Below are 22,249 nucleotides of genomic sequence, written 5' to 3' on the forward strand. Positions count from 1 at the left end.
TAAAACGATAAGTTATCTTAGGCACATTTAATACATCATAAAAACTGTCACAGATTTACTGCACGTATGGACATATTTTCGACCTCGGCACATTTAATGTAACGAAAAAACAAGCCGAAGAGCGTGTTCAAACGTCAGCAACGTTTGCATATAAAACACTTCTTTCAAAAGTATTTTTGAATAAGCTTAGATACAAAAATAATCAATCAATTTTTCTTGCAGAAGAGGTGTAATAAGTAAAAAAGAAGTGTTAGTTTTCATCTAATTTTAATAATATACAATAATAAAATATTTTCCTTTAATGTGTTTGTACATTTTTTAGCGCTATTTTTCAACAAAATATTTCAGTTATGTAACGGCGGGCAGTTAACTTAACCAGTGGCCCTGGAATATGTTTCTGTACTAACCTATTCTTCGCAAGAAACTGACAATATCTGTACATGAATCAGAGGTGGAGGACGAAATAACTTCAGATACAATGTTTTTTTTTAACAAATCGTCCAGGCCCGGCGATCATGCTCACGACCCCGCGATCCGTAGATCCGCGCTCTCACTATTCAGGGTGGCCAACCCACATGACTTTTGGATATCGTACTGATGTGAGGTGATGGAGCTAGCTTATAATTTACTGCACAGGGATGAAAAAATCACTTTTTCCGATTTTGTGTTTTCATGAATGTAGACATCTTGATTTGTTACAATATGTTGATTATTCAGATTGGAAAATTCCCCGGCTGCGTATCCCAAAATAACGATATTTAAGTGTTGCGAAAAACTGCTGAATCCGAGAAACTATTTAAACTTCTGTCAGCTACTATTGATGTTTCTTTTTAATTAAGATTTTCAATAAAATGATGTTTTAAAATTTAGAATACTGTCGTAAAATGATTGGGAGTAACACGAGATCCAGTACATCCGCCTACGTAAACCTTGACGGAATAAGGTGTAAGTATATGAGTAAAACAGTAGTAGACATTTCTTTTGTTTCCACGTTTAGTACTAGTAATAGTTTAATAAAAATGTTCAGCTGGAGCGCATATCACATTATAAAGCCAACACCCGATTATTTAAATTTCAAATGAAGCAAACCGCATGCAAAATCATGCAGATAAGCAAAGTTTTGTTCTGAACGATAGTTTTTAGACCATTAAACATTTCACATTCGATAAAAGATAATGATTATCACCTTCAAATACATTTTCCGGGCAGTTTACCTCACTATCTCACGTGCTGTTACATTTCTAAAGCATAAAAGTATCAGAAATCTGACAAGTATTTTATTTGTATCAGTTTTTACATGCCAAAATACGTGTACAATTGCAGTCATGTTCAAGACACAATGTTTTATATATTAAACTTTTTATACAAAATTCAGACTGAGATTTGATGCTGTTTTCTCTGCATGTATTTACATGTAATATTGATGTAAATAGTCCTTTAATACGACCATTTTAAAATAGATTCAAAACCAGTTCTATCAATAAACGTTACGTTTATTATATACGTTACTAGATGTTATAATTATTCAGAAAGTTGGTTCCTTGGGATTAATTCAATCGACGGCATCTTATTCCAATGATCAATCCGTTGAAATAATTGTTTGTAAAATATTGTAACTATAAATATGAAAAGTGTCCCAAGTAACCGAGGCTTTATAATACAACAGATAATTGACAGTAACATAATGTAACTATAATCCAAAAATGATTCCACTGTGATTGGATTTACGTTTCTAACGATCCATAAAATAGCTTGCACATTTTATTATCTTGATATTAATGTTTCCCACCCAAGTCGAAACTACCTCATAAACAAGTACAACTGTCGCGTAACATAGATGCTTCAATTCTGTCTATAATCATTCAAATGTCGCCATAAGCCATAAATTGTTTCGGTGTGATGTTACACCCTCATATAGCAAACAAAATAAAATCTACTGACAGCATTTACATAATTACGAAGTGTATATTTTTAGAGGAAAAATCTTGTTTACACTTAGATTGAAGAAATTTTATAGGCAACTCGAGACATCGTTCTCCCCAAGTACCATAATTAAGGTATAAAACATACTGTTTGATTGTAAAACAACAAAATATCATTTCTCAATGCTTGTAGCGAAACGTTTGATCTACTAAAAGCAACAACATTAGATTTGCTTTTCTTGATATCTAACACCAAAATGTAAAACTTTTTATTGGCGTTTTTACAACATGTACGGACACACTTAAATATGTTTATGCATTAAGACCATTTATACAAGTAAATTAAAGATAATATACGTCTGTATCTACTTGGTAGTGTAGTCCTCACACATCTAATTTCAGTTTTTGGACTTTTTTTCAATTTGGCGCGGAAATATTTTTCGAGTGTACATTTTATAAAATGTATGTGCAACAAAGATAACATTTCTTTTCGGTTTTGTTAAATCAAAAAGAGATAGTTACGTTCCAAATCCTCTCATTCTGCGTCTGCTCCCCACCTCATCTCCTACCCACAAATAAACAAATCAATAAAACTAATCCAATAGTTTACGTCTTCATCATTATATGAAATTTATATACACAACTTCTTTGGATATCTTTTATTTAGAACGATTTCCTTCTACTTCATAATTCCAAGAACTATCCCCTTAATGCTGAGCACAGAAAAAAATATTTACATGGCAATTTCAGTGATACATGTTATTATTGTTCTATATCAGTAAAACGAAATGAAGAATAATGGTCTTTAAAATTTGGAACATATCGCAAACAACGGTATGATAAATGTATAAAAAGAAGACATATATGCTGGAGAAATGGACAATTTCAAATGTAAACCAATGATGTTTACGTATCGTGCTAGCACTTTCAACATATTTCTATATTCAGACAGAAATAGAATACTAAAAGGTTAGTTTTGTTAATAGAGTTAAAAGATGGACATGCCAATAAATCTAACAGATGAATCAACATATAAGGATACCAATAAAGCGAACAGATGAACATCACAATAAAGCTAACATCACAATAAAGCTAACAGGAGAACGTCGCAACAAAGGTAACAGATTAACATCACAATGATCTCAACAGATGAACCTCGCAATATATAACGTTTTAGAACAGAAAGAGCAGCGTCTAAACAGACTTATATGAATAGAGCACATTGGACGAGGGAATTATCTGGCAAATCATACATCCTAAGAATATAACTTGAACAACGTATCATTGTCTCACAGAGTAAGCTCATTTGCTTGTGAATGAAGCAAATCAAATAACTTCAAAAAGTAAATATATAGGAAAGTTTTAGTTTAATAAGAAATGACAATATATATCAAACAGCGAAAAACCCTGTTATTTAACTGATATAAACCTCGTCAACAAGAATGAAACAAATAATATCAATGAAAACATCTGTTCCGGCAAACGCGTGGGCGGTGTTTGGGAGGCTGAAGAACGAAAAATATGCCAATTAATAAAGTTAATTACTTTCATTAATTTTTTATCAAAATTGCCACTGATCCTATCACACTATTGCGTGATTGAAGAAAGCAATCATTGTCTGATCACGCAATTGTTCTTTAATATTTTCCCATCATCGTAATAACTACACACAAGCTACAAGGGATGCCTTTTTAAAATAATATACCTATGGTTGACTAAAACATACCAACTCAAAACACTTCATTTCCGATGAAAGTATCCTTTCAACTGATATTTTACAATTGTCTAAAATGCATACCTTTTTATTTGACATATTTTTCACTTCATAACTAACGCAGAAGAGAGCGTTTCTACATATTTAACATACTACAAGTGTTTCGAGAGTGTGTGTGTCGTTGGCTTTAGCGTCTTTATCAACAAATTTTCAGTTATCTAAACGATGGTGAGCGCAATGTCCAACCTCATTGAAATATCATGCCGTAGACACGTGACATGATATCCCTCCAAGTCACATTATACTGACACCGGGCTGACCAATCCTAGTACCAACCCCCGTAATGCTGAGCACCGAAAGAGGAAGTACTAGTACCATTTTTCACGTTTTTTTTTTTTTTTTGTATTTTGCAGCCATGGAACGAACCAAGGACCTCCCGCACTCGAAATGGGCGCTCCACCACCTGGCTAACGAGTCAGTTGTAACATACTATTGTTACCATAAGCTAGAAACCTCTTACTCATTTTAGACTTTAAATACTTTCATATTAATTTTGAAACAACATCCTTTAAATATAAAACCTTGCGTATGACTCTGTAATGCATCATTACGACATAATTATCTGGTGATCAAAGAAATATTGAAGGAGCACCAATAACATCATTGCCAATAAAATGTTAAGTGCTTACCCGCAAGAACATATCGTTACCTCACATGACGTACGTGCGGTATATCACGATTGTGTTTAGATCTATAAAGATTGTATTTTATTGCTTATTAACCTTTTTAATGATGATATATGACCGCTGTACTTTCTTAAAGACTTTCAGGTTGAAAATCTAGAAAAATTAAAACAACAGTTGGAAAAATATAGAATATAGTGTTACCTTTAACGGATTTACATTGCATATCTCAAACCTGCCTCAGTAAAGTCTGCTATTATTTATCCCCCCACCAAAGGTGAAGGGGATATTAGAAATGCTCTCCGTCCGTCCGTCCGTCCGTCCGTGCGTCCGCAACGATCTTTGTCCGGAGCATAACTCCAAAAGTACTTGAGGGATTTTCTTCAAACTTCATACACTGATAGAACACATTGGGAGGAAGTGCAGTGTGCAAGAACAATAACTCTACCTTGCCTATTTTTTGAGTTATTCCCCTTTATCTTATTTTCTTAAAAAATTTTGTCCGGAGCATAACTCCAAAAGTACTGGAGGGATTTTCTTCAAACTTCATACACTGATAGAACACATTGGGAGGAAGTGCAGTGTGCAGGAACAATAACTCTACCTTGCCTATTTTTTTAGTTATTCCCCTTTATCATATTTTCTTAAAACATTTTGTCCGGAGCATAACCCCAAAAGTACTGGAGGGATTTTCTTCAAACTTAATACACTGATAGAACACATTGGGAGGAAGTGCAGTGTGCAAGAACAATAACTCTACCTTGCCTATTTTTTGAGTTATTCCCCTTTATCATATTTTCTTAAAAACATTTGTCCGGAGCATATCTTCTTCATGCATGGAGGGATTTTGATATATCTTGGCACAAATGTTTACCACCACGAGGCGGAGTGTCATACGCAAGAACCAGGTCCCTAGGTCTAAGGTCAAGGTCACACTTAGAGGTCAAAGGATACAAGAATAAAAACCTTGTCCGGAGCATTTCTTCTTCATGCATTGAGGGATTTTGATATAACTTGGCACAAATGTTCACCACCACGAGACGGAGTGTCATGCGCAAGATCCAGGTCACTAGGCCTAAGGTCAAGGTCACACTTAGAGGCCAAAGGTCAGATACAAGAATGACTTTGTCCGAAGCATTTCTTCTTCATGCATGGAGGGATTTTGATGTAACTTGGCACAATTATACACCATCATGAAACGAAGTGTCATGCGCAGTTCCCTTCTTTAGAATTACTTCCCTTTGTTGTTACTTTAAATAGCTTTTATTGTAACTTTTTCATTACTAGTCGTAGGGAAAAAGCGAGACCACTTTTCTGTAGTACAACAAACATGCTAAATCCAATTTTGAGGTGTATTTTGACCAGTCTCTTCCTGATAAAGATTTTTGTGTGGACTTGCAATTTTTTTTTTTTTTTTTTTTTTTTTTTTTAAAGATTAACTTCCCTTAGTTGTTACTATAAATAACTTATATTGTAACATTTTTATAATTGACCCTAGGGAAAAAACAAGACCACTTTTCTGTGGTACAGCATAGATGTTACTCTCCAGTTTTAGGTGTATTTTATTAATTTTATTATATATAAGGTATCTCTACCTAGTAAGGAGTTTTTTTGTGGACTTGAAAAAACAAAAGACTTACAATGATTACTAAACAACCACAAAATTAACATTCCATTTGCAAATACAGCTGCTAGAGTAAAGAAATTTGCTTTGACGGGCATATATTGTGACATTCTGGCACTCTTGTTCCCTGTTAGCTTTCCATTCCTTCTTTTTACAGTAGCCATATAGAAAAACATCATAGCTATACTCTTCATGAAACTTAATAAAATTTAGCAGTAAACCACCTCACTACTGACTTATTCTTTCTTCCACATCTTAAAACCCCTGATGCGGACCACATCCTTCAATTATGATATGCCCGGTGGGGGGATTAGCCATGTCTGACATGGCTCTTGTTTTGCTTAATTGCTTTCTTTTATAAGATTTTATTAAATATCACAGTAGCATATTTCCCCGTACTTGGAGTCATTGTTGTTGTATGTTCCGTGGAGTTCATTAATGTATATGCGTAAGACAGTCCTGCTTGATATGGAGGTGGGGGCGTGAGAGGTGTGGCACATATCATTATCTCTCATAAACAGACTCAGTCATACTCATTCTGCTATCATTTTACTTAATTGCATTTTATGCTTCCAAGAAATTGTCTCATATATTTATACAGACATAAATCATTCTTCATCACTCTTCATCTCTTATTCACATGTGCGTGACATTGGGATCCCAATGTTTGACGAGAAAATAGTTTCTTGAAACAACATTTACAAATTCCCAAGGAGGAGAGAAGTTAAGTTATAAAGATTAGTATTGACCATTCTGAAAGATCTGACATTTGATACTCTCATAGCATCATCCTATATCTGGTATGTTAGTCGAGAAACCTGACTTTTATTGGAACAAGCCCTGCTGAAGTACTTCCACACTTCCTCATAAATGTTTGTTTCCCCAAAATATTAATTTAATAGTGGGTCAATTAAAGTCTAAGCAATCGGCACATTCATTATATTTTAAGATCTATTCAATCATTTCTTTACTATGAAGTTTGACAACTACCATTAGATTTGGATATGCAAGTAATGAAACACATTGTTCAACAGTACATACTCCGATGTGCATAATTACATGTATTCATTTATGTATGTATGTGAGACAAAAGTTCTTTTGCTGTCGCCATATGATCGATCGTGTTGATTTATAATATCATTATATCGCTAGACATGCATCATATGTTAAAGCCTATTAGAAACTGATACGCTTTTTAACCTTTACCCTGCTAAATTTTTATAATGAACGTGTCCATCTTTCAATTTGGACAGTACCATTAACTGTAAAAGTGGTGTTTACCAAACAGATACTGACTGAATGGCGAACAGTACAGATCTTGATCAGACTGCACGGATGTGCAGGCTGATCATGATCTACACTGGTCGCAAAGGCAGAATCAGTCGTGTCCAGCACGAGACGCTTTTTAAAGTAGAACGTATCTTACATAAATATATTTTATTGTAATAAAAATTACAAATAATCTTCCAACAGGTTTTATTATGAATTCTCCTTTAAAATTACATATGTATTTCTACGTTACGGGTACGAATTAATGTTTTAAATGTCGGAAATTATAGCTGACAGCGGATCAAGTCCTTGAATATGTTCTCTCATTGTAATATTGAATCCTGTAAATTCGTTTTTTTTTCTGGGAGGGCCTAAGAAAATTGCGTTTAACACGCATCTATTCATATTGCGGATATCAGTTGTAATTTAAAATGTTATTGTCAGATTGAAGTTTCGATTTTCTGTTACTAATAACACGAAGGCAATATTGTATACCGATCATGCAACTATAAAACAGTATAATTATATGCAAAAAGAGGACACGATTTTCAGTAAGTAGCCTTCTGGAGTTGTCCGCCATGCTGAGCGTGGCAGTGTAAAAAAGGACAAAAGAAAAAAAGCAAATTAAAAAAATACATTTTTCCCCCCCCACAATTTTATGTGATATCGCACGACACGGCTAAGACAGGCAGAAGATATTTTTCATTTATAATAATTATAAGTATTGTATCTATCTTACGAAGTGTACATCGCAATATATAAAATTTTAAAAATCATCAATTTATCTTATGCAAATTTAAATTCTATAAATATAAAGAACAGCTAATTTCCTTTTACATCAAATTTTACTGACACATTAGACACGGATGTTTACTGCCACGGCTGCAACTCTAAACAGATATGCCTTTAGCGTATACCATTTTGAAAGAAGATGAAGCACTAATGGTTGTATACATAAACAACCCTTACGAACACTAATTGGTTGTAAAAAAAGATATTCTAGAATAATAACGTCACAAGCGATAAGGAAACTCATTTTCTTATAACTGTGCAAGTATCATGTATTCAAGACTGGTACCAGCACTACAAGAACATAGAATGTTGGTAATTCTATGAGATTAAAGTGTTGTTATTCCTATGAGATTAGAGTGTTGTTATTCCTATGAGATAATATGTGCCACTGTAGTTCTTTTATTTCGCTATTGTTTTTTTAATATTTGATTAAAACTGAACGCACAGGCTCGGTTCAGTTATAAAAATGTACATTTAAAACTATACAGAATATACTTACGTAATATAATACTAACAAAGATAAAGCTTCTATGTATGTTCAAAGCAAAAATGGTTTTGGATTTAACACAAACATTCAAGTTGTCGAAGCTGATATAATATTCAAATGCTGACATTTCATGATATAATCTACAACAACGTGTTGTGTTCCTATTTCATTACTTAGGCAATTATATATTCTAAACATTCATATTTCTTGTTTTGTATGTAGCATATACCTGAGAAGTATCTATATGTATTTAATATGCAATTCAGGGGTTTTTGGTGTGCTAAGCATTCATTAGAATTGATAGGAAATAATTTTCATCTATAAGCCAATATGGGTAACAAAGTGCCACATCTGACATTGTGTATGCATTCTTTTTAGATACTCGTTTTAGGACATCATAACGATTTTCTAATTACAATAAACGTAAGAAGTTACATTAGTTCTCCTAGGATTATTCCTATATTTTTCTATGATTGATTACAACTGTGACAGTTGCGTATGAAGTATTTTTAACAGTTGTTGCGAGTGGTTTGTTGTTTTCATTTATCAGCTGAACTTCTTAATGAAAGGTTACCTACCGGTATCACTTTAACTTGTTATTTGGAAGTGAACGAATATTGCATTACATGAATCAGTAGGACAGTACACATTTATTCTGCCTTCGGATGAACAGAGTCAATCTCGCAACCTTCGGATGGGTACACGTCCGCACCCTTCATACTGAATAATATGTATCCAATATTAAACCATATTGATACAGACCTAATCAAACAGATAAAAGTACAAGCAGTATGTTTAAAAGAGAGGATATCGATAGTATCTTTTACAAAGTTCAGACAAAATAAACATATTAACTTTCTCATTTTACTGCCTCATTAGACTAGAGATATAGCTTGTTTCGAATGCGAGAGTGACTGACATTACCTGTAGAATAAATTCACAGCCTATCTAAAAGAAATTAGTATACACTAAATCATTTTGACCTTCAGTATTCTGGGTACAGAGACAGATGTCCTTAACATCTTAATCACGAAGAAGAATGCATGCTTGAAAAAATATTACAAGAACGCCATGCCCTGGCAGGTCGATAAAAAACTTAATATTATTTTGATGAGAGCAGCAAGTATTCTAAAGCTTTAAATGCTTGAATGTGTTAACCACAAATTTATCCATTGCAATATAAATATGGTATATATTTGATATAAGAAAGTGTCCTCTATTTTGACAAAAATGTGTGCTAAATTTATTTCGTCTGTGAAGCAGATTTACGCGCTGATACATGATATTTTTATTCTTCTAATTTCATTCGTGATTTGTGCTCACATTTTAGACTCGGTTATCGGCCATCGAAAAGATTCATATGTAGTTATTTATGGATTTCAAAAAAAAATATAATTAACATTATCGGCATTGATACTTTTTTGTCATTTACACTGTACAGTTTTTCGTAAATTCGAAACCTGTGATGGGTATAACTGAGCAAGTACTGTTTCAGACCAGGTAAATCACATAACACGTCTAACGAAAATTTTCATTTCTTTTTCTTTTCAATGCATAAACTGCACAGGATTTTGTTCACTTTATTTTATATGAGTATTAATACATATGTACATATATTTTCTTCTAACGAGCGTAATTGTGAATGATAAAATGTTACGTTTATCAGAGGAATCATTGATGCCAAATCGTGTTATAAGTTATTTTTGTTTTATTCTTTGGTATAAGTGTTTGTTTCTGTGTCTAGGCATACAAAAATTAAATGAAATAACCTTTCTTCTATAAGATTCTACATACATAGCTTTATTAATATACTATACATTTATTTAATTTAAAGTTAAGTAGAAAATTATTACATGTGTAACTGAAACAATTATTACGAGTTGCTTTCATTTTATGTATGTTTTTCGAAGCTTTAACAAAATTTTGTTTTAAAACAATAAAAATAATAAAAGTAATTTTGAAATAATGAAATTGTTATACTTACAACTTTCGCCCGTAAAAAGAAAGAAGTTGTTGAACATTCACTTAATCGTATATATTCCCTTTTTAACTAGTTTGCAAACATTTATTTTGTAGTATAACGTAATGTAACAATATGAAATGACTCCAACTTCTGTTAAATATAAACTCAGTTCGTACAAAATCCAAAAAGAAATTTACAACATATCACAATAACAATGTTGTTTTTTTTCATTAATAATTATTAACTATCTTTTAGGGACAAGAAAAAAAATAAGTCTAGAAAATCAAAAATCCTTTAGAAAAGAGACTTAATACATTTAAGAAGTCAATACTCCAACGGTAAATCTCGATATAACAATGTCACAAGATACACTGTTCACCCTCATGTTAACACAGTGTTTACAGATTTTAGCGGCACCGCGAGACATCATTCTCCTTGAATACCAGTGGATGTAACATACAGCATGAACGTAAAACAACAATAAAGTTAACGTAGTTTTCACGTCTGATCCGATACATACAGTGTGTTCGCGCATGATAACTTTGATATTTCTTAATATGTGACGTATATAATGTTTGCTTTGGCTACGTGTTCAATTAACGAAGAAAAGGACATATTTAGATCACTGATGTAATGCCCAAAGTTACATAATCTTAATTCACATGCACAAGTTCGGAAATTGTCGTTCCTACATATATTAAGATTAGGAAACCAGAAAACGCTCTAACTATCAAAATATAAAAATGAACAAAAACCTATTTCTAAATACAAATACATTATATTTCATATCTTCCAACTGATAGCACTTTGATATAAAACAAACTAACAGAAGTCGATTAATATAACTTAAGGGCATACTAGTACTTACAACTCTGCAATTTTGTAGTGATACGGGTGATTAAAACCAGAATCTCCGTAGATAGGTTTAGATGTTTTTACATTAAGTGATGATATCTCAGCCAATAATTAATATCCGTCTCTGACAGCAATAAATACTTTTCCAGCTCATCAGGCCGCGTGGATATAAATGTTGAGTTATGGCTTTCGGGTATTTTGCGTTCTCGAGATAGCAGAAACCACGAAACAAAATGCAAACAAGGAGGTAAATATTTGGGCTCTATAGAATGGTAAACGATACATATTTCGGTCCAATGAACGGTTCGTTTTCTATCAGGCATTTTATAGAGGACATTCCTATTCCACGGCGATGCGGCCGATTTGCTTCCAATCTACGGTCAACTACGTCGCATTTATAACAAGACTTCATTGTCATTGGTATTTATGATGAGATCCATACCATGTATCGGTTTATACTGCTTTAAAAGACGACACTTAATTGTATTATTTCATTTAGAGTATAGGAAAACAAGAATTAATTCTTGTTTAACTAGTAGGTTATCGAAATATATATTTACTGTAAAATATTCCAGCAGTTGGAAGAAAACATATATTTGTACTGAAAAGGTTAAGGCTTATTATATCTATTTCATTTGCATTCAAAGTAAAAAGTATTGTAATTATGATTCTTTTAAATAAATTTCGTTGTTCTTTAATGATACATCTGCGTTACTTTATGCGATGTTAAATATAAATTCCATTGGTTTGTTTGGACAGTTATACCATAACTCATGAGTATGCAACGGTGTTGTATGTACAGTAAGTGTGGGAAGAAGTAGTAAAACTGTATTGACAGTAACGATTAATTCACTTTACATGGTTCATACGTTAATTATCGTTTCGATATTAGAAAGAACTAATGTAATCTACCAAAATGAGTACCACTGAGGCAATTTTCCGAACATTTCTGCGCTTGTCTTTAGGCCGATTCCATTTGTGTGTAAAGGGGTAGTGTTGATTAACAATAACATTGTTCATGGCATTGTGTATATACACTATTTTTCAAGTACCGGACACAAACAAGCATTAAATAATTTTCTTTTTTATACATGTATTTTTCCATAAAGTCAAGACATTTCTTTTTAGAAGAAATTTTATCTGTTTTTTTGCATATATGCATTATTGTTTTTGAAGATTGAGAACACTGACCGAAAAGGCAGACAACTCTCTTCTCGATCACTAGTATTTTGTGAAAGAATTGCACATAAAAATGAAATCTATTTATTTTAGTAAATCCGTACAACTGCAACCCTCATTATCACTAAAACACATGTCATTCCATCGGTTTCCGTCATATATTCGTTTAATTATAATACCTAAAATACGAATAATATACGGCTATAAAAGAAAACAATGATTTGTTGAAATAAAGATAAAATCATATATCTATCCAGTAGTTTGTTTTGATCAGCCCTTATTTAACAGTATAACCTAACAATAATTTAGACCTGCCCCAGCAACGTAAATCATTTAACACAGTTAATAGGCAGGTTCGACTACGGCGTCCCACGGTTTGATTATATTTGTAGAAACGATTCTGCAGACAAAAAACTGAGATAATTTACATATGTCCATGCAATTAGTAAACTACAAGGTTATCAAACCACGCTATAGCCTGTTTATTATAACTTACATTTTGATAGCTCATGTACAGGTATGAAATAGGTTTTTAAAATCATGAAACTGGCTTTCTGCTGAAAATTCTAGTTTCGCAGGTGTGAATATTCATATTATCTATTATTAAACTGTTTTACTTCGCAATATTTCATAAAAACATATTTTTGTGTATTGTTTGATTTGTTTAAAACATTGTGCACAATGACACATGTATTTAAACAATTTTCTGCTTTTATGTATTTTTGTTCAATTCAGAACATGGTACCTGTATTTACTATTCCAAAGTTAAATATATATCTACCATTCATAGTATATGAAAACAGTATTTTGATACATATATAGCAATTAATACGTTTAAGAATTTTTTACTTACTTCAGAATAAGGGACTTAACTATTTCGTTAAAACCTCTAAAAATTTATTTGTTTTGGCGGATTAATTGTTTGTCTTTCCAATAACTTTTCTATACTGTTCTTTCACTTCTACCAAGTTATTATTTGAATTCAGTTACAAATAACCGAGGTAGGTCACAACATTCCAATATTAAATACCAAATTTAGTGGGGTATTAATGAACCATATAAGGACAAAGAAAACATAGTGTACTTAGTATGTTTAGAAACGTAGAATCTGTTTGTAAAACACAATTGCGCCGGCATCTTTACACAGTGTGACTGCTGTGGACATACAGCCCCAACGCAAAGGCAATACCTCAGCAGTTTATACTAACTAAAGACTGAAATTCTAATATCTGTCTACTGATACTTCTCAGACCAATGACCACTCTTACGAAGAACCAAGACTGTAAGAGATCATTCAGAACTAGTGTTACAAGTGTATTACAGCACGAATCGAAACAGTTAAGAAACACTGCAAATTTGACAAATGGTGTCCCTTTTATTACGAGCGCTCGTGGACAACAACAGGAAGTCATTATCCAAGAAATATTGCGTGTCGTAAGAGAACTCTTGGATCATGTGAAAGATACTAATTTACAGTATGTTAGCCTTCGTGTACTTATATATTGGCATACAAATATTTCTTATGATTTTTGGAAAGAATCTAAAACATAAAATATTAATGTGAAGATGATGTTAGGTTGTGTTTCAGATACTATGTGTTAGTACTTTGATATACATTTTATTTGTTTCTCAGTTGTTATTTTTGTTCTCTGTTAATAGAGAATGTATTTACGTTTTTACACCATAAATTGATAGTATGATGACAACTGAAGAACGAAACAAAATATCGCAAATTGACAATTTACATTATCAAACCCCTTGTCATACGATATATTGTACATGAAACCCCGTAGCATATAATCGATAGAAATATGTGACAGCCTGCAAGATAATGATATTAACTATATTACACAATCACTGCAAACAAAGGCTTTAGAAACAAAACAAAATGAAGAACACATGAAGCAGGTATTATTATAATAGAGGGTTTCAAGAAGTCAAGTTGCGCTGTCTTTGGACAATCTGTGGTTTTTATGAAATATCATTACTTCAGGTTACCTCTTTCTGTAATACTGTATTGCAGATATTATAACCATCTTGGTAACTAATGTACAGTCAACATCGTACTCGCGACCACCTCTATTAAGCGATTTTTATATTAAACTACCGGTCAAAATCCCTCCCAAACGTTTCCAGTAAATAAGTTCATTCTGTTAAACGGCTTTTTATTGAACAACTAGCCACCACATTAATGTAGTCCCGACAGGTAAAATATTCGACAAAAGTATCTATTAAGCAACAGGGTACCAAATACCCGCCGGGCATTACTTCACCGGTGTAATTAGCGTGTACATTTTGATGCTGATTATGATTGATGATGATGATTTGATTGTATAGAACAGAGACAATACACCATGTACATGTGAACATTTCGTAATATATATACATAATGTATGTTCATAATAAATACAGTTACATTAACAGTTAAAATAACTTTTCTCTTCACCTGACTAAAATTTATTAGGAGACCGTTCCATTAAGAGACCACTTTTAAGCAGTCCCTTGGGCGGTCTCTTAATACAATGTCGACTGTATATAGTTTGAGATTGTGGTGCTATTCAGTTTACGCTTGATATGATCTGGTGTAATAATTGATTTTTTAGATCTATTTCTTAAATCGTGCGCCTTTGTGCCAATATTGCCGATCATCTTTTATTTTCTTTTATGGCAAATTTTAGGCTTATTAATGTTAGCAAGTTAAGTCAAGATTAGCACCATAAGCTCAAGTTTTAACTTAAGTTAGATAGGCTATGCAATATTATTTTAAAAACTATTACAACAGTCTCTTATAATTCTATCTTAGAATGGTCTTGCAATTATTAATTGTTTAAATACTGTTGTTTTTATGAATGTATATGCAAGAATGAGACTATGATAAAGGAAGAATACATAACAACTTAACGAGCAACTATAAGATATGTAGCTTATATCCAACACTCGCACGACATCAACTTCGTTTTCCCATAAGCAGAATCATATACACAAACACTTCCTGATTAACAGTCTTAAGTGTTTTATCTGTAGAAATTCAACCATTTTATAGTATCGCAAGTTTACTGTTTACGTTATAATCTGCAAAAGTCTTTAGACAATCATTATTTATACCGGCTCGTTTCAGCGGACTGAATTTACGCGATAGTTTTGTTTGTTTATTTGGTTTATATGACATAAAAAATGTGATTAGAAAAGCAGACTCAATTAAATCATAAGATTTTGATATCATCAAAGATTATTTTATTGATACAAGTGTTCTTAGCGTCAGTAAACCTGGCAAAAATGTTATGAACCGTTTCATCTTATCTGCAACAAATGAACCTTTATGAGTTTCAGTATATCATACGACATCTGCATTCTTTCCTTGCAAAACATATTAGACAGGTCATAATGTTTAAAGGCAGTTCTGCTTAGAAACAGTAAACTCAAACGAAAACCATCCAGCTATTTAATGATAAATCTTGAGTAAATGTATTCAACCATATAAAAACAGTATTTTTATTTACAATTATAGTGAATTTCATCAATATCTACATAGTACAAAATTTATTAGTTTTGAGAAAATGTGATCAAAAACTAAGATTTTCGCAAATACTCTCATTATGATTATGACAACTTGTCACGTCAAACTTTAATAGTCCAGTGTAGCAAAACAACCCTAGCAAACGGATCTATCTATCTGACATTTGGAGGGTAACCATCTCTTGTTTGTTAAAGAATAATTATAAAAATATAATTGGTGTATTTTCTCTAAATCTATTGCTGAGGTATACACTGTACTATACTAAGTCATAGATATATGAATCAACTTAAACCACCTTTGTGGTGTGTTCCTTTATGAATCAAATGACTGCTGTATTTCATTGACTGTTCTAGTAAATATATTTGTCCTATTTTATACAAACATACACCGTTAAAAAGATTAAAATGTACTTTTTAGATAACTATTAGAGGATTTATCAAAATAAAACCGATATTAGGTTATAGTAATCTCCACGGCCTCTCCTGGATATATAACCAGCTATGATTACTAATTGCTTGTCAGCAATATACTTTATAACCTTATAATATTAATAATGAATTAAAAACAAGAGATGACACACTTTGGAACTTGAAATAACTTGTTCCAAACGCACGTTTGACATAGAAGAAAATAATCGACTTTCTATAAAAAAAAAGCAACCATTGACTACTAGTCCGTCGCAGGGTATCAATTTCGTACATTGACTGCATGTCTGAACAGGAAAAATCACAGGCATGTGAATGTATACTTTTATCATAAATTTATCAAATATGTCGTTCCTAAATGACCCGATTAGATGTGCTTTCAATATTTTCGTTTTTGTCGTGTTGATTCTCAGATCCTTGGTTTCATTTCAGCATTAGTTGGTTGACAACAACAATAAAATTATAAAATAACCTACATATATCGAACTGGTATATATCAAACTCATGTGCATCATTAAAGACATTTCTCACTTACCGTGTAGAATCTTAAGTTGTCCGAAAGAGCTTTTTACATTTACTGTTTTCTAATTTCATTGTATTTTGTTCCCGAACTATGAACTGTTTTACTTATTCAAGCAATTTCTTTATATTAAGGATGCAAATGTTGAACAAAAATATTTCAACTTACGAGCGTCTATAGGTATACACATTGTTCTGTATTTTAACTGTAATGAAATCAATAAAAACACATCGACATTTATTACTGTCGATTCTTGTTGTGAAAAGGTATAATTAAAACAGTTAATAATAAAGAAATACACTAAATCTTAACCGTTGCATACTCACACATTTCATCCATTCAACACAAAAAAAAGATTGGAAACGTTTACTAAATCTCTAAATACGATGTCACTCTAGTGAGTCCTTGTATTGTCATCAATTGTTCTTAATACTCCTTTTAAGAAAAGAAAAAAAACATAGATAAAAGACAGCTAACACATTGTAATATCTCTAAAACAAATGAAACGAGATCAAATGTTCACTGCCTTGTTAACATAGAGTGAATGGAGATTTTATTGGCATCGCAAGACCTTATATACCAAGGCATAATACGTACAGCATCAATAATCTTACACACTTTTTCAACAGAAAATCAGTTTAGTAACATGCGTTACAGGCAAGACATCTTGTTAGTTCTAGTAACTCGATTTTGACAACGCATCACTAATGTAAAACAATCGAAAATGTAAACGATTGCGTAATATCAGATCACTAGAGAAATCCGTACCTCCACCCGTACACTGTCTCGATTTTCGTCGAGAATGTCGGGATCGATCCCTCTAGGTCACAAACCGGGTAATAGTATTCCCTATATATTCTATATAAAACTGACTGTTTTTGAAAAGCTACCATATAAAACTGACTGTTTTTGAAAAGCTACCAAACATAGCTAGACCCATTTATTTCAGAGAACAAATCCTTGCTTCATTTTAAGGAGTTATGATAAAACTGATATAAAATGAAGAGAAAAGTAGTGGTCATGCATCTTCTAAGAGAGATTTCTCTTGTCACATTTGCTTACTGTGAAATCACATCAGAATCACACTGTTGGGACCTGGAAGTACTACTCATACAAAAACTGAGTTTCACTTCACCAAATACAACCCCCTCTCCCATTTCTCCTACCAAAATGTCAAAAATACATCCACAATGAAATTTAAACAGAAACCAGCGTTGATTTAGACCTCTGTGGCCATGCCAAGTGAATAATTAGTGTTCAAAAACCTGTCCGCCATTACGCAACTAGACCAGATGGCTCCTACGCTGGTTCCTTTAGTATAGTTAGGCCTGTACGGTAACATGCGATATATACCAGATATACTATCGAATTAAAAATTGTGGTCTTCCAGCACGTGCATAGAGCGTCTTACTTCGGATGTTTTGCAAGAATACGCTTTATCCTTGTGCGTAATAAGCGTCCACATAACTTGGACATAAGTACAAATATGGGCAGTCAGTATCGTTTTTATTCCATAATCTACGGTTACCTTTGAATTGACAGAAACGCATATTTCTGGGCAAGTTGATGGACTGTTACGATTCACGATTGAGGCATTGTCTTATTTCATATCACGCTTGCTTTGGCAATTTATGCGAAAATAAATGCACGCGACCTTCCTTTATCGAAATTCAAATTAATATAACTACCTGACATGCCTTTTCCATCTATCTTATACTTAATTATGCAATATTTTACCATGTGTCGACGAATGATTAAATCGAGACATTTTCATGTCTTAGATGTCTGTGTACTAAATGATGATATCTCAGCTAATGATTAAAATACAGCCATGATAGCAATATAACTTTTCCAGTAAATGACAAGGCTTTCTCTATTACTCATACTTTTTTCGTTATTAAAAACCCGGATGACGATAGTCGGAAATGTTTTAGTTCAATGACAAGTTTATATATCGTAATTCAATATTATTTTTTTCACAGTAATTTGCCCCGATCGAAACACATGATGCTTTAGTAACTTACTTAATATACTTTGGACAATTACTTACTTACCTTACTACTCATTATCAAAATCAGTGAAACGTCGCACAGAAACGGAAAAAAGAATTGATCAGAATAATACTAAAAACGTGTATTTTACCAAATAATTATGTGGACTTTTACGGTAACTATACGTAAAACAAAACCTAAATCTCCCTTAACAGAAGCGCATTTTCCATCCGGGCTGTCCATGATCTAAAAGAGTAGTCTGCCCTTGGTACTCTATAAAGACACTGATACACAGCGCATCTTCTGGCATTTAGTCGACGCCCAGCCAGCATTTTTTTCAGCAAAGGAAAGAGAAAAATCATAGAGACTTAGGTAGGGCGAATATGGAGGTTGCGGCAATTGCTTGACCCGCTGGTCATGAAAATACCTCAGTACAAAAGTGCCCTTGTTTTCAGATGCATTGTCATATATGATGTAGATTGTAGATTAAAACAGTTATTGAGCGACGTTTAACTCACTTTTTATAACTGATTTTAGAACCTTGATCCTGTAAAACTTTCTAGTAATAGATATGCCGAGAATTTGCACTGGGTATTTGCACAACCGGGCCTTTTGAATTGAAGAAATTTGTGTTTGCAACTTCGAGTTGTTATCGCGATAACTGGTCAATCTCGTCCTTTCCTAAAATCTGGAAAGTAGATCCATCGGAAGCACCGAGAACAAAGCAAACAGCGAAAATTGCAGACTCGGTTTTATTGAGTCTGTTCATGAGCAGTAATGGAATATGCAACACTGCTCACGCCCCCTAGCACCGGCGTAAGCAGTATTCAATCTTCAAATCTAAATGAGTTGAAATCAATGATCCCGAAGGACCAGAAAATATAACAACAATCTGGAAAGTAGATCCCTCGGAAGCACCGAGAACAAAGCAACCGCTTGTTGTTTATCCTTTGAATTTCAAAATCATGATTTCATGTTTCATCCTCTGTGAGAAGTCCATTAAATCTCCTTTTATCTGCATTTAAATAGGTTTTTAGGATTTGTTTTGCATCATTCCATCCTTTGAACAGTTTGCTCTTTTGTCAAAAGATGGGGTACCCACTTTGCACATACCTTCGGTAATTTTAAGTGTTACTCAGAATTCATGAATTCCCCGATGGAATACCAGCTAATGCAGCTATTTTAGAAACTGTACAGCTCCAGTCCTTAGCTACAATTGCTTCTACAACAGCAGTGTAATGATAGGATGCTTACGTTGTGGAGCTTCTTACACGAGGTAGATTCTACCTTATAAAATACCCTTACCTATATATACATATTTCGAATAAGGAAGAATCACCGCAGAATAGTTTTAAATTCTCGAGTATCTGGGTTGAATGCTATATTCAGCAACTCTTCTCAATGTAGGAGATAATTTCCTTCCTACCTGGTGTCTCCACGCTTATGGTAAAAAACACAAGTGTATACAGGTTTTGTGTGTTAAAACTCTTGTAACTAAGCTACAACAATACCAATTGTGTTGAAATGTTTCATGTACATTTCTATTGAACTCCCCTAGAAGTCCATTAATACAAATGTAACAGTGAACAGTGCTTGTACCTGTAAAAGTTTCTACGGAAGCGCATTGTTCTGAAAAGTTTCTGGAGTCCCCTCGTATTGAAAAATGCTATCGTAATTTCTTACTTATTTGTATGCATTGATTATATTGGTTCAGAGTCACACCTACATAGGTTTAGGTCATTTCCCAAAAAAGGACAGAAATGGGCAGAATCACGAAGTTGGCCATGTGGGTGATTTCATCAACCCGAATTGTGCACCAAGAGCGGGGTTTAGAACCCAGTTCGATGAAGGGCAAGCGATTTTATGCCAGCGGCCATGGATGCCCGAAGGCTTGTAGAGATTACTAAACGTTAAGTTTACGCATCGATTTTAGTGCACCAAACGAGCACTGAACAAATAACTGACTGATGTAATACTCAAGTTGTGATCAAAGAAATATTAAAGTAGAATCATCAATTAATCCGAATGCCTCACTCGAAAGAAACTCAAGCACTGGATGCTACCATTTCATTTTAGAATTTTGCGGTCTATTAATGATGCTGTGTAAGATACATATAGAATTTAATTGCTTTATGGTAAATCTTGTCTAATTCAAAAATACTTAGTTGATCTGTTTCCTTGGAATAATCTACAACATACTGACCCGAAGGAGAAATTGCTGATGTTAGAAAAATGTCGTTCTTAATAAAAATTAAATCTGAGTACATGATAAATAGTGACCGTGCTTGTCCTACAGAACTAATTCAGTTGCCTTTTTGTTAAGTGTTTAAACTTCATCTTTGAACTGCGTTAGTTTTACACTATTTCAAAAGTTAAATACAGGAATTTTTCGGGCTATGTAACAGAATTGATGCTGTAATATAATTCGAAGCGTAAAGTATCTAATCAACATCAAGGATAATACTGACTTACGGTTGTAACTTGAACTTGCATAGAACAAGTGCATTATAGGAAGTTTGTTTTGAAAAAAAAAGTTATTTTGTGATGGCAGGAAGGAATGTTATGACTTCAAAAAGAGATTCTCAAGTATGGTCGTATAAATAGACAAATTTATCTCAACGTTATTCCGATGATTCATTTCTGAGTTTTCTTATTTCCGTTGTCAATACTACAAAGACAAGGTCTCTATTAAAATAAATTACGAAATAACTCAGTTTCGAATATACTTCTGTTTTTCCATATGATCAGTCTATTGTCTGATAATATATTATAAAAAGGGTAATAATTGATATTAATACATAATTAATAACATTTATTAATATGTCTCTTACAATAAATTAGGCCTAAAACCATTAATATGTCAGAACACAGAAGCTATAAATTTATCAGTTATCTTTCTTAAACCACTGACAGCTGTTCTGCTTTAGTGGATTGAATGAACGTTTTCGTTACATTATCATTGGATAAAGATAACAAATACCTACTTTTTTAAATTAACGCTTGGAGATCGTAGTATTTAAAGATTAAACAAGAAGACAACCTTATGTTTTGTAACTGAAACAAGAATTACATGTTTATTGAACACAAGTCTGTAAGCGCAGTGTTAGACGACAATGAATTCTTTACAAATTGTATTACTTAAGATTGTTAGGAGCACTTGTAGGCAACAACAGGAAGTCATTATCCAAGAAACTTTGTGTGTCGCAAGAAAACTCTTAAATCATGAAGTAAGTTTTGATTTCGTGTGACAGATTATTGATTTACAGCATGTCTGCGTGCTATGTTGCCCTCAGGATATGATATCTCTC

The 22,249-nt window shown here is 33.0% G+C and overlaps 1 protein-coding gene across 3 annotated transcripts in view; it reads right to left on the reverse strand.

Moving 5' to 3' along the window:
• Positions 1-22,249, reverse strand: part of LOC123524979 (pyrokinin-1 receptor-like) — a 188,696-nt gene that overhangs the window by 26,737 nt on the left and 139,710 nt on the right. The window contains exon 1 of one of the 3 annotated variants that reach the window (XM_045303636.2): positions 17,277-17,432. The exons of 1 other annotated variant lie outside the window; for it this stretch is intronic. The gene's annotated coding sequence lies outside the window, so the exon portion shown is untranslated. Of the gene's footprint in view, positions 1-10,475; positions 10,973-17,276; positions 17,433-22,249 lie in introns of those variants that run through there. One more of the 3 variants, XM_045303635.2, reaches the window with a different exon arrangement.

This window comes from Mercenaria mercenaria, chromosome 3 (assembly GCF_021730395.1).
Source record: "Mercenaria mercenaria strain notata chromosome 3, MADL_Memer_1, whole genome shotgun sequence".
NCBI lineage: Eukaryota > Metazoa > Mollusca > Bivalvia > Venerida > Veneridae > Mercenaria > Mercenaria mercenaria.